Source organism: Mesoplodon bidens, assembly GCF_964165515.1.
Source record: "Mesoplodon bidens genome assembly, chromosome: 9".
In the NCBI taxonomy this organism is placed as follows: domain Eukaryota; kingdom Metazoa; phylum Chordata; class Mammalia; order Artiodactyla; family Ziphiidae; genus Mesoplodon; species Mesoplodon bidens.
The window spans coordinates 66,927,967-66,943,104 of record NC_138166.1 but is presented as its reverse complement, the minus strand read 5'-3'; the positions used below and the strand labels follow the sequence as shown (position 1 = coordinate 66,943,104).

At 40.0% G+C, this 15,138-nt stretch overlaps 1 protein-coding gene across 3 annotated transcripts in view; it reads right to left on the bottom strand.

Moving 5' to 3' along the window:
- The window catches only part of DNAJB9 (DnaJ heat shock protein family (Hsp40) member B9), a 403,125-nt gene that overhangs the window by 73,012 nt on the left and 314,975 nt on the right, over nucleotides 1-15,138 (bottom strand). For all 3 annotated transcript variants that reach the window (XR_014016693.1, XR_014016694.1, XR_014016695.1), the window contains one exon: nucleotides 8,009-8,103. The gene's annotated coding sequence lies outside the window, so the exon portion shown is untranslated. The remainder of the gene's footprint in view (nucleotides 1-8,008; nucleotides 8,104-15,138) is intronic.

Genomic DNA, 15,138 nt, shown 5'->3' with positions numbered 1-15,138 from the left:
GAAGAATCCTTGCATTCCTGGAATAAACCCCACTTGATCATGGCGTATGATCCTTTTAATGTGCTGTTGGATTCTGTTTGCTAGTATTTTGTTGAGGATTTTTGCATCTATGTTCATCAGTGATATTGGCCTGTAGTTTTCTTTCTTTGTGACATCCTTGCCTGGTTTTGGTATCAAGGTGATGGTGGCCTCGTAGAATGAGTTTGGGAGTGTTCCTTCCTCTGATATTGTTTGGAAGAGTTTGAGAAGGATGGGTGTTAGCTCTTCTCTAAATGTTTGATAGAATTCGCCTGTGAAGCCATCTGGTCCTGGGCTTTTGTTTGATGGAAGATTTTTAATCACAGTTTCAATTTCAGTGCTTGTGATTGGTCTATTCATATTTTCTATTTCTTCCTGAGTCAGTCTTGGCAGGTTGTGCATTTCTAAGAATTTGTCCATCTCTTCCAGGTTGTCCATTTTATGGGCATAGAGTTGCTTGTAGTAATCTCTCATGATCTTTTGTATTTCTGCAGTGTCAGTTGTTACTTCTCCTTTTTCATTTCTAATTCTATTGATTTGAGTCTTCTCCCTTCTTTTCTTGATGAGTCTGGCTAATGGTTTATCAATTTTGTTTATCTTCTCAAAGAACCAGCTTTTAGTTTTATTGATCTTTGCTATCGTTTCCTTCATTTCTTTTTCATTTATTTCTGATCTGATTTTTATGATTTCTTTCCTTCTGCTAACTTTGGGGTGTTTTTGTTCTTCTTTCTCTAATTGCTTTAGGTGCAAGGTTAGGTTGTTTATTCGAGATGTTTCCTGTTTCTTAAGGTGGGATTGTATTGCTATAAACTTCCCTCTTAGAACTGCTTTTGCTGCATCCCATAGGTTTTGGGTCGTCGTGTCTCCATTGTCATTTGTTTCTGGTATTTTTTAATTTCCTCTTTGATTTCTTCAGTGATCACTTCGTTATTAAGTAGTGTATTGTTTAGCCTCCATCTGTTTGTATTTTTTACAGCTCTTTTCCTGTAATTGATATCTAGCCTCATAGCATTGTGGTCAGAAAAGACACTTGATACAATTTCAATTTTCTTAAATTTACCAAGGCTTGATTTGTGACCCAAGATATGATCTATCCTGGAGAATGTTCCATGAGCACTTGAGAAAAATGTGTATTCTGTTGTTTTGGGATGGAATGTCCTATAAATATCAATTAAGTCCAGCTTGTTTAATGTATCATTTAAAGCTTGTGTTTCCTTATTTATTTTCATTTTGGATGATCTGTCCATTGGTGAAAGTGGGGTGTTAAAGTCCCCTACTATGATTGTGTTACTGTCGATTTCTCCTTTTATGGCTGTTAGTATTTGCCTTATGTATTGAGGTGCTCCTATGTTTGGTGCATAAATATTTACAACTGTTATATCTTCTTCTTGGATCGATCCCTTGATCATTAGGTAGTGTCCTTCTTTGTCTCTTCTAGTAGTCTTTATTTTAAAGTCTATTTTGTCTGATATGAGAATTGCTACTCCAGCTTTCTTTTGGTTTCCATTTGCATGGAATATCTTTTTCCATCCCCTTACTTTCAGTCTGTATGTGTCTCTAGGTCTGAAGTGGGTCTCTTGTAGACAGCATATATATGGGTCTTGTTTTTGTATCCATTCAGCCAATCTGTGTCTTTTGGTGGGAGCATTTAGTCCATTTACATTTAAGGTAACTATCGATATGTATGTTCCTATTCCCATTTTCTTAATTGTTTTGGGTTCGTTATTGTAGGTCTTTTCCTTCTGTTGTGTTTCTTGCCTAGAGAAGTTCCTTTAGCATTTGTTGTAAAGCTGGTTTGGTGGTGCTGAACTCTCTCAGCTTTTGCTTGTCTGTAAAGGTTTTAATTTCTCCATCAAATCTGAATGAGATCCTTGCTGGGTAGAGTAATCTTGGTTGCAGGTTTTTCTCCTTCATCACTTTAATTATGTCCTGCCACTCCCTTCTGGCTTGTAGAGTTTCTGCTGATAGATCAGCTGTTATCCTGATGGGGATTCCCTTGTGTGTTATTTGTTGTTTTTGCCTTGCTGCTTTTAATATGATTTCTTTGTGTTTAATTTTTGACAGTTTGATTAATATGTGTCTTGGCATATTTCTCCTTGGATTTATTCTGTATGGGACTCTCTGTGCTTCCTGGACTTGATTAACTATTTCCTTTCCCATATTAGGGAAGTTTTCAACTATAATCTCTTCAAATATTTTCTCAGTCCCTTTCTTTTTCTCTTCTTCTTCTGGAACCCCTATAATTCGAATGTTGGTGCGTTTAATGTTGTCCCAGAGGTCTCTGAGACTGTCCTCTGTTCTTTTCATTCTTTTTTCTTTATTTTGCTCTGCAGCAGTTATTTCCACTATTTTATCTTCCACCTCACTTATCCGTTCTTCTGCCTCAGTTATTCTGCTATTGATCCCATCTAGAGTATTTTTTATTTCATGTATTGTGTTTTTAATCGATGCTTGATTCATCTTTAGTTCTTCTAGGTCCTTGTTAACTGTTTCTTGCATTTTGTCTATTCTATTTCCAAGATTTTGGATCTGGGAAATAGAATCTTGGATCATCTTTACCATCATTATTCTGAATTCTTTTTCAGGTAGACTGCCTATTACATCTTCATTTGTTAGGTCTGGTGGGTTTTTATCTTGTTCCTTCTCCTGCTGTGTGTTTTTCTGTCTTCTCATTTTGCTTATGTTACTGTGTTTGGGGTCTCCTTTTTGCAGGCTGCAGGTTCGTAGTTCCCGTTGTTTTTGGTGTCTGTCCCCAGTGGCTAAGGTTGGTTTATTGGGTTGTGTAGGCTTCCTGGTGGAAGGTACTAGTGCCTGTGTTCTGGTGAATGAGGCTGGATCTTGTCTTTCTGGTGGGCAGGTCCACGTCTGGTGGTGTGTTTTGGGGTGTCTGCGGACTTTTTATGATTTTAGGCCACCTCTCTGCTAATGGGTGGCTTTGTGTTTCTGTCTTGCTAGTTGTTTGGCATAGGGTGTCCAGCACTGTAGCTTGCTGGTCGTTGAGTGAAGCTGGGTGCTGGTGTTGAGATGGAGATCTCTGGAAGATTTTCGCCGTTTGATATTATGTGGAGCTGGGAGGTCTCTTGTGGACCAGTGTCCTGAAGTTGGCTCTCCCACCTCAGAGGCACAGCACTGACTCCTGGCTCCTCAATTTGGGATGATTTGTTGTCTATTCATGTATTCCACAGATGCAGGGTACATCAAGTTGATTGTGGAGCTTTAATCCGCTGCTTCTGAGGCTGCTGGGAGAGGTTTCCCTTTCTCTTCTTTGTTCTCACAGCTCCCGGGTCTCAGCTTTCGATTTGGCCCCGCCTCTGCGTGTAGGTCACCGGAGGGCGTCTGTTCTTCGCTCAGACAGGACAGGGTTAAAGGAGCAGCCTCTTCGGGGACTCTGGCTCACTCAGGCCGGGCGGGAGGGAGGGGCACGGAGTGCGGGGCGAGCCTGCAGCGGCAGAGTTCGGCGTGACGTTGCACCAGCCCGAGGCGCGCCGTGCGTTCTCCCAGGGAAGCCGCCCCTGGATCCCGGGACCCCGGCAGTGGCGGGCTGCACAGGCTCCCGGAAGGGCGGTGTGGACAGTGACCTGCGCTCGCACACAGGCTTCCCGGCGGCGGCAGCAGCAGCCCCAGCGTCCCACGCCCGTCACCGGGCTCCGCGCTTTCAGTCGCGACCCGCGCCCGTCTGTGGAGCCCCTTCAAGCAGCGCTCTCAATCCCCTCTCCTCGCGCACCAGGAAACCAAGAGGGAAGAAAAAGTCTCTTGCCTCTCCGGCAGCTCCAGAGTTTTCCCGGACTCCCTGCCGGCTAGCCGTGGCACATTAGCCCCCCTCAGGCTGAGTTCTCGCCGCCAGCCCCAGTCCTTTCCCTGCGCTCTGACCGAAGCCCGAGCCTCAGCTTCCAGTGCCGCCCGCCCTGGCGGGTGAGCAGACAAGCCTCTCGGGCGGGTGAGTGCCGCTCGGCACCGATTCTCTGTGCGGGAATCTCTCCGCTTTGCCCCACCCAGGTATGTGGGGAGTTTCTTGCCTTTTGGGAGGTCTGGGGTCTTCTGCCAGCATTCAGTAGGTGTTCTGTAGGAGTTGTTCCACGTGTAGCTGTATTTCTGGTGTATCCGTGGGGAGGAAGGTGATCTCCGCGTCTTACTCTTCTGGGACACCTTTATTTTAAATGAACTCTCGCATACTGGGTTGTCAGCACAACCCACTCACAACTGAGTATCCTACGTTTTTTATAGTATCCCTCCAGCTCTCTGTACTTGTATGTGTTTGTGTGTGTATAGATATCTATATCTATCTATCTATCTATCTATCTATAGATATTTTAACCCAAAGAGGTTAAAATTCATCGTTAAAAAGATGAACACATCTGAAAACTCCAATTCGAAAAGATACATGCATCCCAATGTTCATAGCAGTACTATTTACAATAGCCAAGATGTGAAAGCAACTAAATGTCCATTGACAGATGAATTGATAAAGAAGATGTATATATATATATATATATATATATATATATATATATATATATATATATATATATACAATGGAATATTAGCCATAAAAAAGAATGAAATAATGCCATTTGCAACAGCATGGATGGACCTGGAGATTATCATACTAAATAAGGTAATTCTGACAGAGAAAGACAAATATCATATGATATCACTTAAATGTGGAATGTATATATCTAAAAAAATGATACAAATGAACTTATTTACAAAACAGAAATAGACTCACAGACATAGAAACAAACTTATGGGTACCAAAGGGGAAAGTGGGGGAGGGATAAATTAGGAGTTTGGGAATAACAGATACACACAACTATATATAAAATAGACAAACAACGAGGACCTGCTATATATCACAGGGAACTATATTCAATATCTTATAATTATAATGGAGAAGAATCTGAAAAAGTATATATATATATATATATATATACACACACACACACACACACACATACACACTTTGCTGTACACCTGAAACTAACATATTATAAATCAACTGTACTTTAATAAAAATAAATATTTTTTTTAAAAGATGAACATGTCTGACAAGCCTGGATAGCTTTTCTACTGAATAGACCACATTTTTATAATACATGGGCCCTATCCTTGACTCTGAAACTCCTTTTAATGTGTCTAGCCTTGTTATGCCACTCTTCTGGGTATGAGAACAGCAAAGGAAATGGTACCAGAAACTCAACTGAAGGTTGGTGGGGTGAGCACAGTGAACATAACACGGTGAGGAAAGACTTTCTTCTCTCCAGCTCAGCAACCCCCTCCACACATGCAAACACTGACCTCAAGAAAAGATGGTACTATCAGTGAACACTAAGTAGACAGGGACGTCAGCAGACATTAGGAAACCACCTGATGTAAAGGTGGCACTATGAGGCACTGGTTTGAGTCCTCTAGTTCTCCTTCTGCAAGGTCCTAGAAACCAGATGTGGTACTTTAGATGATGCCTCAGGAACAGAGAAACTGCTCCCTTGGCTGTGAATGCTGCAGCTTTCAGGAGTAATATAAGAGGATGTGGAGAAAGTCCACAACTTGACAGGGAGGTGATCCAATCCAAAGTATTGGCTTAAGATTATACCTGGGCATGCTTCAGATTCAAAGAGCCACACCTGGGCTCTGGACACCAATGAAAGTGAGGTCAGATTGGGGCTGAACTATGGGTGAGCCCCCTCAGGATTTGGAATGCTCTATGAGGGCTGTCCCTGGGGCAGAGAGAGGACATACTTTGAGTGGTAAGGTGGGAGGACAGTCACATTAATGTTTATTTTAAAAAGAATTATTGTGACCTTTGTTTGTTCTCCAAGCTGATGAAGTAGTGCATTTATGCTACATGAAATAGCTCTTATTGAAAAATATGTATTTTTTTCATGTGCTCTCAGTAAAGCATTCAACAATGCTGCAGAGAATTACACACACAAGCATGCATATACAGATTATATATATATAATATACAGTCTACATATATATACAAACTATATAATTATATTATATATATAAATAATGTTTTCAGGAACTTAAGTTAGGAACATAGAATATATACAAGTATTTACATGCAGAATTTGACTACACTGAAATTTGACTACTACTACTCTGAAATTTACGTTAAGCTATTTAAAGGAGTAAATTTATACCACACAATTAATAGAATTTCTTTCTAATTTAAGCCAAAGAAGCCATAGAGCAATTATCCTATTTCTGTAAAAATTCTTCTAAATTATAAATCCAAAAGCCACTCCCAAAGGAGTCTTATTTTAGATTTAAACTGCTCAAGCCAGGTCATTACAAACAAAAAACAAAACAGCAATGTGCAGAAAAAAAATTTTTCTTTCAAAAATATTTTTAAAATATTTAAATCATCTAGATTTTAATTCATAATTTTAAATATATACATTTAAAATTAGCAAAGCATACTCTAATAATTTGAAAGATTTCTAAGAAAATATATAATTTTTCTCTTAAAGTTCCCAAATGTTGGGGATTTTTCTATTCTTTCATTATTATTCAACTCAAAGGAATAAATCCTGTTTGAAATATGACTCTGATCAAGAAAGACAAGGAAAGACTGAGGAAATTTTTACACACTGGGAGAGACTAAGTAGATTTGAAGATGGAATGCTATGTAGGATTCTCGATTGGATTCTGTGACCAAAAAAAAGGACATGAATGGGAAAATTGTTGGGATTCAAATACCATCTATAGTTTAGTTAATAGCATTTTGCCAATATTAATTTCTTGGTTTTGATCATTGTACTATGTTTATGTAATATGTTAACATTAGGGGAAGCTGGGTGAAGGGTATATAGGAATTCCCTATATTATTTTTGCAAATTTTCTGTAAGTCTAAAATGATTCCAAATTAACAGTGTAAACCAAATTCTTGGGCAGAAATGTCCTTTGTTTTCTTATGCAATTGGGTGGATTTTAGCTGTAAGTGAAATATCTCTCTGCAGCATGCCTGAGGAAAGATCTGTGATAACGAGAAAACTAATTCCTCACCACCTTCAGAACGCTGATTTGATGGCATCTTTTGCATATATTTTTTATCTTAATAAACAAAACATTTAAAAATTCAGCAACTAATGACTTCTAAAAACTGTGCTAATAATAATGATGATTGAAACTACTACATTGCAGGCTGTATCCTCTGCATTGTTATGTTAAGCTATAATTACCATGTTTTTCTCCAGTCATTTTTGATTTTAAAATTTTAAGTAAAAAGTGCTTTTACAGGTTGCATTCCACTGTGTTCTTTGGGACCTAGTCATAACACCATAAAGTACAGCAGAATCAGGAAATGTAGGCTAAAGGGGCCCTACCTAAGAGGGTTTGCTAAAGAAATGACTAATGGATTTCAGTATGAAACAGTTTCATTTTAAGTTTATTCCAAGAGCATTAGCCCCGAGGGCTATGTTATTTGGAAGTTTAAATTCAATCTGCTTTCACTGTGAACTGAATGCAAAGGCCATAATTAAGGCCTGTTTTCAGATTCCTAAATTTTAGCTTCTCTAAATTATCTTTGGTCGGCCAACACACCCTTAAAAGGATGAGATATATTATCTAAGAATTAGGATTGCCTTTATGGTAGAAAGTAAGCAACTTTGTTATTTTAAGGTCACAATATATTTATCACTCCTTACCCAAGTCAACTCTCCTTCTGGCCTTCCTCGTGACATAGTTCTACGTTTCTGACTCTCACTTGGCTTAAATTTTCTCATAGCAGCAGGCTCCAAGGAAAAGCAAACATAGTACTTAGAAGTGCACCTATGTGTATAGTCATCCACCAGTAGACAAACTAATAAGACTTAGTTCAGCAGATTGGCTAGCTTTTAACTCAAGAGAGAAAGAGGACTACTGCAGGAGAAGGAAAACTTGAAAGTCTAAAAGTATAAGCTTCTGTTCACAGATGAGGGTAGAAGTAGGAGACTCAGAACCTGGGTAAGAGGGAGAGAAGGCAGCAGAAACACTAATGCAAACTTACCTGCTTACAACTGGCTGGAAGGAAGCCTTCTAAGACTCCATCTCAAAGGTGATGATGGTGCTTCTCTGAAGCAGTCAGGATGCCACCAAGTTGTGCTGTGTAGAGAGGAAAAAACAAATTCATAGCTGTGAATTGTCTTGTTCTAGATCTCAGCCAATGCAAATCACAAGATGCTACCTAAAATATTAACACAATTTACTTGGACCGCTGAGCTCAAATAAAAATGAATGCCAAGGAACACTGTCATAAAGTCAATCAATGCTGACTAACAGCTATTGCTGAAGGGAAAAAATAGCTTTGAAGTTGTTTTGAAACCACAAATATCCCATCAAAGGTTACAATACAGTGTATGTATTGCCAAGGTAATCTTCTCCCCACTAGAATAACAGAATCAGACAAAAATAAAATGTTAGAAAAAAACATGAAAAAATTATACAGTTGATCTATTACAAACTTTATTTTAAAGCTTTGGGTAGTAGAGGTAAACTAATGCCTCTAGCCTTTTGAAAGCATCTTTTCCCTACATTTTGCCAGTCCCTCCAAGAAACTTCTTGTCAGTCTTTGTACCACTGTTTGCATCTCCATCTGGCTTTCCAATTTCTTGAAACTACTTGGAAGAAACCATTACACCTTCTCAAAATGAAAATTTTAATTGGTATAAACAAAATGATCATATGATTTCAACACCTTCCCTTTCCACAGTGCTTTTTCCAAAGCTATTTAACTGATTATCCTTCTAAGGATTTGGCCCAAACATAATCAGAGCTTCTTTGTTGGAACCATTTGTCACCTTTAAAAAAATAAGTGGGTAGGGGTGACTTGTTTTTATGTTATCTTATTTGTATTGGATTTTTTTTTCATGGATAATACTTTTGGAGTCAAACTCAGTCCTATACACCTGTGAGACTGAACCCAGGGTTCCCACCACTCCAGGCACAAATGGCTGCCTGGGTATGCGACCTGTGTAGTCACACACGGCCCCATGTTCGTAAGTGCCCTGGGCTTGGTTTAATGGTCTGCTGTCACCATCTGAAAATTCTTAATAATTTTTTGAGCAGGGACCCTGCATTTTCATTCTGCACTGGGTCCTGCAAATTATGTACTTGGCTCGAGGTAACACCTTAATTAAACAAATCCCTGCCAGAAGACCCGGCTCTATAGCCTGCCTAAGTCCCCAGAATTCCCACTGGGTTAGGCCTGATCCTGGAGATACTGAGAGTCATTTTTTCAGAATATTAGTACAGGTTTGCTTCTTAGCTGGAGCCAACTGTAAAAGGACCAGGTAAGCAATGGAAGGAGGAGGAAGGGTATATAAGAAGGAAGGTGTAGGAAAACTCTTGGAAAATGTTTTTAAGATAGACACAGCATTTGGGGGATTTCTAAATGACAGAAGTGAATTCTAAATATCACTCTCTATGAACATATACGATAATCAGAGTCAGTTCGTACTGAAAAAGCAAATAAACAATTTTAACTTGATGATCATAACTTAAAAATTAGAAGGGGCTTTAGAAATCACTTAGTTTAACCTTTTCATACTTCTGTTTCATCAGGAATGTGAAGACGATAAAGCCCACAGGCTCACATATAGTTAGGATTTCAGCAGTGATGAAAATCTAGGTGTTCTGGTTCCCAATCCAGGGTGCTATCAAGCACACCACTCAGCCTCTGAAAAAGTAAATGTCCTTCATAAAGCTGGTCCAACACAGAAATAGTTGTGATGTTGCTAAGAATGGGCCCAAGATATCACCCACGCCTTTACAAAGTCTCCTCCCATATAAAGTACTCAAGAGCTTGTGTGAATTCTGTGAACACCAAAGCCAGATTCTGCCTGGCTGGCCTTGAGAGTGGTGTCATTGTGGATTTACACTATTATAATGGGGGTGAGGTGCGAGAGTGTGGAGAGCTTTGAAGTATATTTTTCAAAGTATTTTTCATACAAAGTGTATACTGTGGCTCTCACTATATATAGTCTTGTATTTTTGACTTGTTTAAATACTGTCAGCTCTGAATAGTGGTTCTGTCTTTATTTGTAAGGAAATGTGGCATGTGATGTCCCAAAAAACACATTTTTCCTTTCCAGACACTTTTCGTATTTATTATTGATTTTATTGGGGGGGGGCGCGGGTGGGCATCAGCTGTATGTGAAATTTAAGAACAAAGAAAGAGTTCAGTTCTGGTTTTGTGGTGAAGTTAGAGCTCCCTCCAGTGATCTATCTGGCTGACTGAACTTCAAAACACCCTTCCTTTCCAACTGTTCCTCAGTGCATACAAATAAATCTAAGCTTTAGCCTTTTTAATGCAGACTTTTTCCCTTTTAAAAATTAAACTCAGCTGGTAAATACATTAATATTGATTTCTCCTAAAATCTTGTTAAATATCCGTATTCATTTTTCCTCTAGTAGAACATTTAGAGGGTAGAATCAATAAAATAAGACATGGTCAAGGAATTTTGGCAGAGAGGCTGTTCATGTATTGTTATTATTTATAAACTTTTATGACTCTGCAGGTGAGAGTGAACTTTTGCAGTCATTAGCAAACAAAGGAACTGGATAGGATAAGTGCCCTACCATTCACACTGGGGTTATTTATATTTCAGAGGCTTTTTAAATGAATGGAAATAACATTTTAGATTTATCACAGCCACCTTTAGCATTCCTCTCATAAACTGTCTTCTATTTACTGGCTTCTACAAGCCAAGCATAACAGTGTCCAAATCAGTGATGCCATATAACTCGATCAACTGCAGGTAGTATCCAAAGGAATACAAGAATAATTCATGAAACTAACTAAGGGCCAAGTGGCTATTAAATCAACTTTGTCTGGGAAAATTAGTTATGATTTTTGTGATTTATTTAGTTAGTTACTCACTTATTTAATTCCTCTGAATACCAGATAAGGTTCTCCCTTGCTCAGGATCAAGGAACCACAGCCAAGGTAATTGGTGGGACGCTCTCTCAACCACTTCCCTATTCCCTCTCTCCTCTTCTCCTTTTGTTACTTCCTCTTCCTATCTATTCTCTTTATATATATATATATAATTCTTTCTCTCCTTTCCCCCTTCTAATAGATTTCATTGAGACTCACAGTGTTAGAGCTGGTAACTACATTAAAGATAATCTAATACAAGCCTTTGCTTTTTTTTTTTTATTATTGGAGTACAGTGGCTTCAAAATGTTGTGTTAGTTTCCGCTGCACAGCAAAGTGAATCAGCTATACATATACATATATCCACTCCTTTTTGGATTTCCTTCCACAGAGCATTGAGTAGAATTCTCTGTGCTATACAGTACATTCTCATTAGTTATCTATTTTATACATAGTAGTGTATGTATGTCAATCCCAATCTCCCAATTCGTCCCACTCCCCCTTTCCCGCCTCTGTGTCCATACGATTGTTCTCTACATCTGTGTCTCTATTTCTGCTCTGCAAATAGGTTCATCTGTACCATTTTTCTAGATTCCATATATATGCTTTTTCTTCTGAAAATTTTCTTAACATCTCTATTGGAGTATAATTGCTTTACAATGGTGTGTTAGTTTCTGCTATATAACAAAGTGAATCAGCTATACATATACATATATCCTCATATCTCCTCCCTCTTGTATCTCCCTCCCACCCTCCCCATCCCACCCCATTAGGTGGTCACAAAGCACCGAGTTGATCTCCCTGTGCTATGTGGCTGCTTCCCAGTAGCTATCTATTCTGGTAGTATATATAAGTCCATGCCACTCTCTCATTTCGACCCAGATTACCCTTCCCTGTCCCCGTGTCCTCAAGTCCATTCTCTAACCTGCGTCTTTATTCCTGTCCAGCCCCTAGATTCTGCATAACCATTTTTTTCTTTAGATTCCATATATATGTGTTAACCCACTGTATTTATTTTTCTCTTTCTGACTTACTTCAGTCTGTATGACAGTCTCTAGGTCCATCCACCTCATTACAAATAACTCAATTTCATTTCTTTTTATGGCTAAGTAATATTCCACTGTATATATGTGCCACATCTTCTTCATCCATTCACCTGTCAGTGGACACTTAGGTTGCTTCCATGTCCTGGCTATTGTAAATAGAGCTGCAATGAACATTGTGGTACAAGACCCTTTTGAATTACGATTTTCTTAGGGTATATGCCCAGTAGTGGGATGGCTGGGTCGTATGGTATTTCTATTTTTAGTTTTTTAAAGCAACCTCCATACTGTTCTCCATAGTGGCTATATCAATTTACATTCCCACCAACAGTGCAAGAGGGTTCCCTTTTCTCCACACCCTCTCTAGCATTTATTGTTTGTAGATTTTTTGATGATGGCCATTCTGACTGGTGCGAGGTGATACCTCATTGTAGTTTTCATTTGCATTTCTCTAACGATTAGTGATGTTGAGCATTCTTTCATGTGTTTGCTGGCAATCTGCATATCTTCTTTGGAGAAATGTCTATTTCGGTCTTCTGCCCATTTTTGGATTGGGTTGTTTGTTTTGTTGATATTGAACTGCATGAGCTGCTTGTAATTTTGGAGATCAGTCCTTTACCAGTTGCTTCATTTGCAAATATTTTCTCCCACTCTGAGGGTTGTCTTTTCATCTTGTTTATGGTTTCCTTTGCTGTGCAAAAGCTTTTAAGTTTCATTAGGTCCATTTTTGTTTATTTTTGTTTTTATTTCCATGTCTCTAGGAGATGGGTCAAAAAGGATCTTGCTGTGATTTATGTCACAGAGTGTTCTGCCTATGTTTTCCTCTAATAGTTTTATAGTGTCTGGCCTTACATTTGGGCCTTTAATCCATTTTGAGTTTATTTTTGTATATGGTGTTAAGGAGTGTTCTAATTTCATTCTTTTACATGTAGCTGTAAAAGAATGGGCTTTCTATCCTGTTCCATTGATCTATATTTCTGTTTTTGTGCCAGTACCATACTGTCTTGATTACTGGAGCTTTGTAGTATAGTCTGAAGTCTGGGAGCCTGATTCCTCCAGCTCTGTTTTTCTTTCTCAAGATTGCTTTGGCTATTTGGGGTCTTCTATGTTTCCATACAAATTGTGAAATTTTTTGTTCTAGTTCTGTGAAAAATGCCATCAGTAGTTTGATAGGGATTGCATTGAATCCGTAGATTGCTTTGGGTAGTACAGTCATTTTCACAATGTTGATTCTTCCAATCCAAGAACATGGTATATCTCTCCACCTGTTTGTATCATCTTTACTTTCTTTCATCAGTGACTTATAGTTTTCTGCATACAGGTCTTTTGTCTCCTTAGGTAGGTTTATTCCCAGGTATTTTATTCTTTTTGTTGCAATGGTAAATGGGAGTGTTTCCTTAATTTCTCTTTCAGATTTTCCATCATCAATGTATAGGAATGGAAGAGATTTCCGTGCATTAATTTTGTATCCTGCTACTCTACCAAATGCATTGATTAGCTCTAGTAGGTTTCTGGTAGCATCTTTAGGATTCTCTACGTATAGTATCATGTCATCTGCAAACAGTGACAGCTTTACTTCTTCTTTTCTGATTTAGATTCCTTTTACTTCTTTTTCTTTTCTGATTTCTGTGGCTAAAACTTCCGAAAGTATGTTGAATAATAGTGGTGAAAGTGGACAACCTTCTCTTGTTGCTGATCTTAGTGGAAATGGTTTCAGTTGTTCACCATTGAGAACAATATTGGCTGTGGGTTTGTCATATATGGCCTTTATTATGTTGAGGTAAGTTCCCTTTATGCCTACTTTCTGGAGGGTTTTTATCATGAATGGGTGTTGAATTTTATCAGAAGCTTTTTCTGCATCTATTGAGATGATCATATGGTTTTTCTCCTTCAATTTGTTAATATGTTGTATCACATTGATTGATTTGCATATATTGAGAATCCTTGCATTCCTGGGATAAACCCCACTTGATCATGGTATATGATGCTTTTAATGTGCTGTTGGATTCTGTTTGCTATTATGCTACTGAGGATTTTTTTAACTATGTTCATCAGCGATATTGGCCTGTAGTTTTCTTTCTTTGTGACATCTTTGTCTGGTTTTGGTATCAGGGTGATGGTGGCCTCGTAGCTTTGGATTTGGACCCGCCTCTGCGTGTAGGTCGCCTGAGGGCATCTGTTCTTCCCTCAGACAGGACAGGGTTAAAGGAGCAGCTGATTCCAGGGGCTCTGGCTCACTCAGGCTGGAGGGAGGGAGGGGTACGGATGCGGGGCAAGCCTGCAGCGGCAGAGGCCGGTATGATATTGCAACAGCCTGAGGCGCATCGTGTGTTCTCCCGTGGAAGCTGTCCCTTGATCATGGGACCCTGGCAGTGGCGGGCTGCACAGGTTCCTGGGAGGGGAGGTGTAGAGAGTGACCTGTGCTCGCACACAGGCTTCTTGGTGGCGGCAGCAGCCTTAGCGTCTCATGCCCGTCTCTGGGGTCCGCGCTGTTAGCCGCGGTTCGCGCCTGTCTCTGGAGCTCGTTTAGGTGGTGCTCTGAATCCCCCTCTCCTCTCGCACCCAGAAACAATGGTCTCTTGCCTCTTAGGCAGTTCTAGACTTTTCCCCGGACTCCCTCCCGGCTAGCCATGGCGCACTAACCCCTTCAGGCTGTGTTCACGCCGCCAACCCAAGTCCTCTCCCTGGGATCCAACCTCCGAAGCCCAAGCCTCAGCTCCCAGGCCCCGCCCGCCCCGGCGGGTGAGCAGACAAGCCTCTCAGGCTGGTGAGTGCTGGTCGGCCCCGATCCTCTGTGCGGGAATCTCTCCGCTTTGCCCTCCGCACCCCTGTTGCTGTGCTCTACTCCGCAGCTCCAAAGCTTCCCCCCTCCGCCACCCGCAGTCTCCACCCGCGAAGGGGCTTCCTAGTGTGTGGAAACCTTTCCTCCTTCACGGCTCCCTCCCACTGGTGCAGGTCCCGGCCGTATTTTTTTGTCTCTGTTTATTCTTTTTTCTTTTCCCCTACCCAGGAACATGGGGAGTTTCTTGCCTTTTGGGAAGTCTGAGGTCTTCTGCCAGCGTTCCGGAGGTGTTCTGTAGGAGTTGTTCCACATGTAGATGTATTTTGGATGTATTTGTGGGGAGGAAGGTGATCTCCACATCTTACTCTTCCACCATCTTGAAGGTCTCCCCCACATATATGCTTTTATAGAAGAAAAATTCAAGAAGCTTGAGAAGC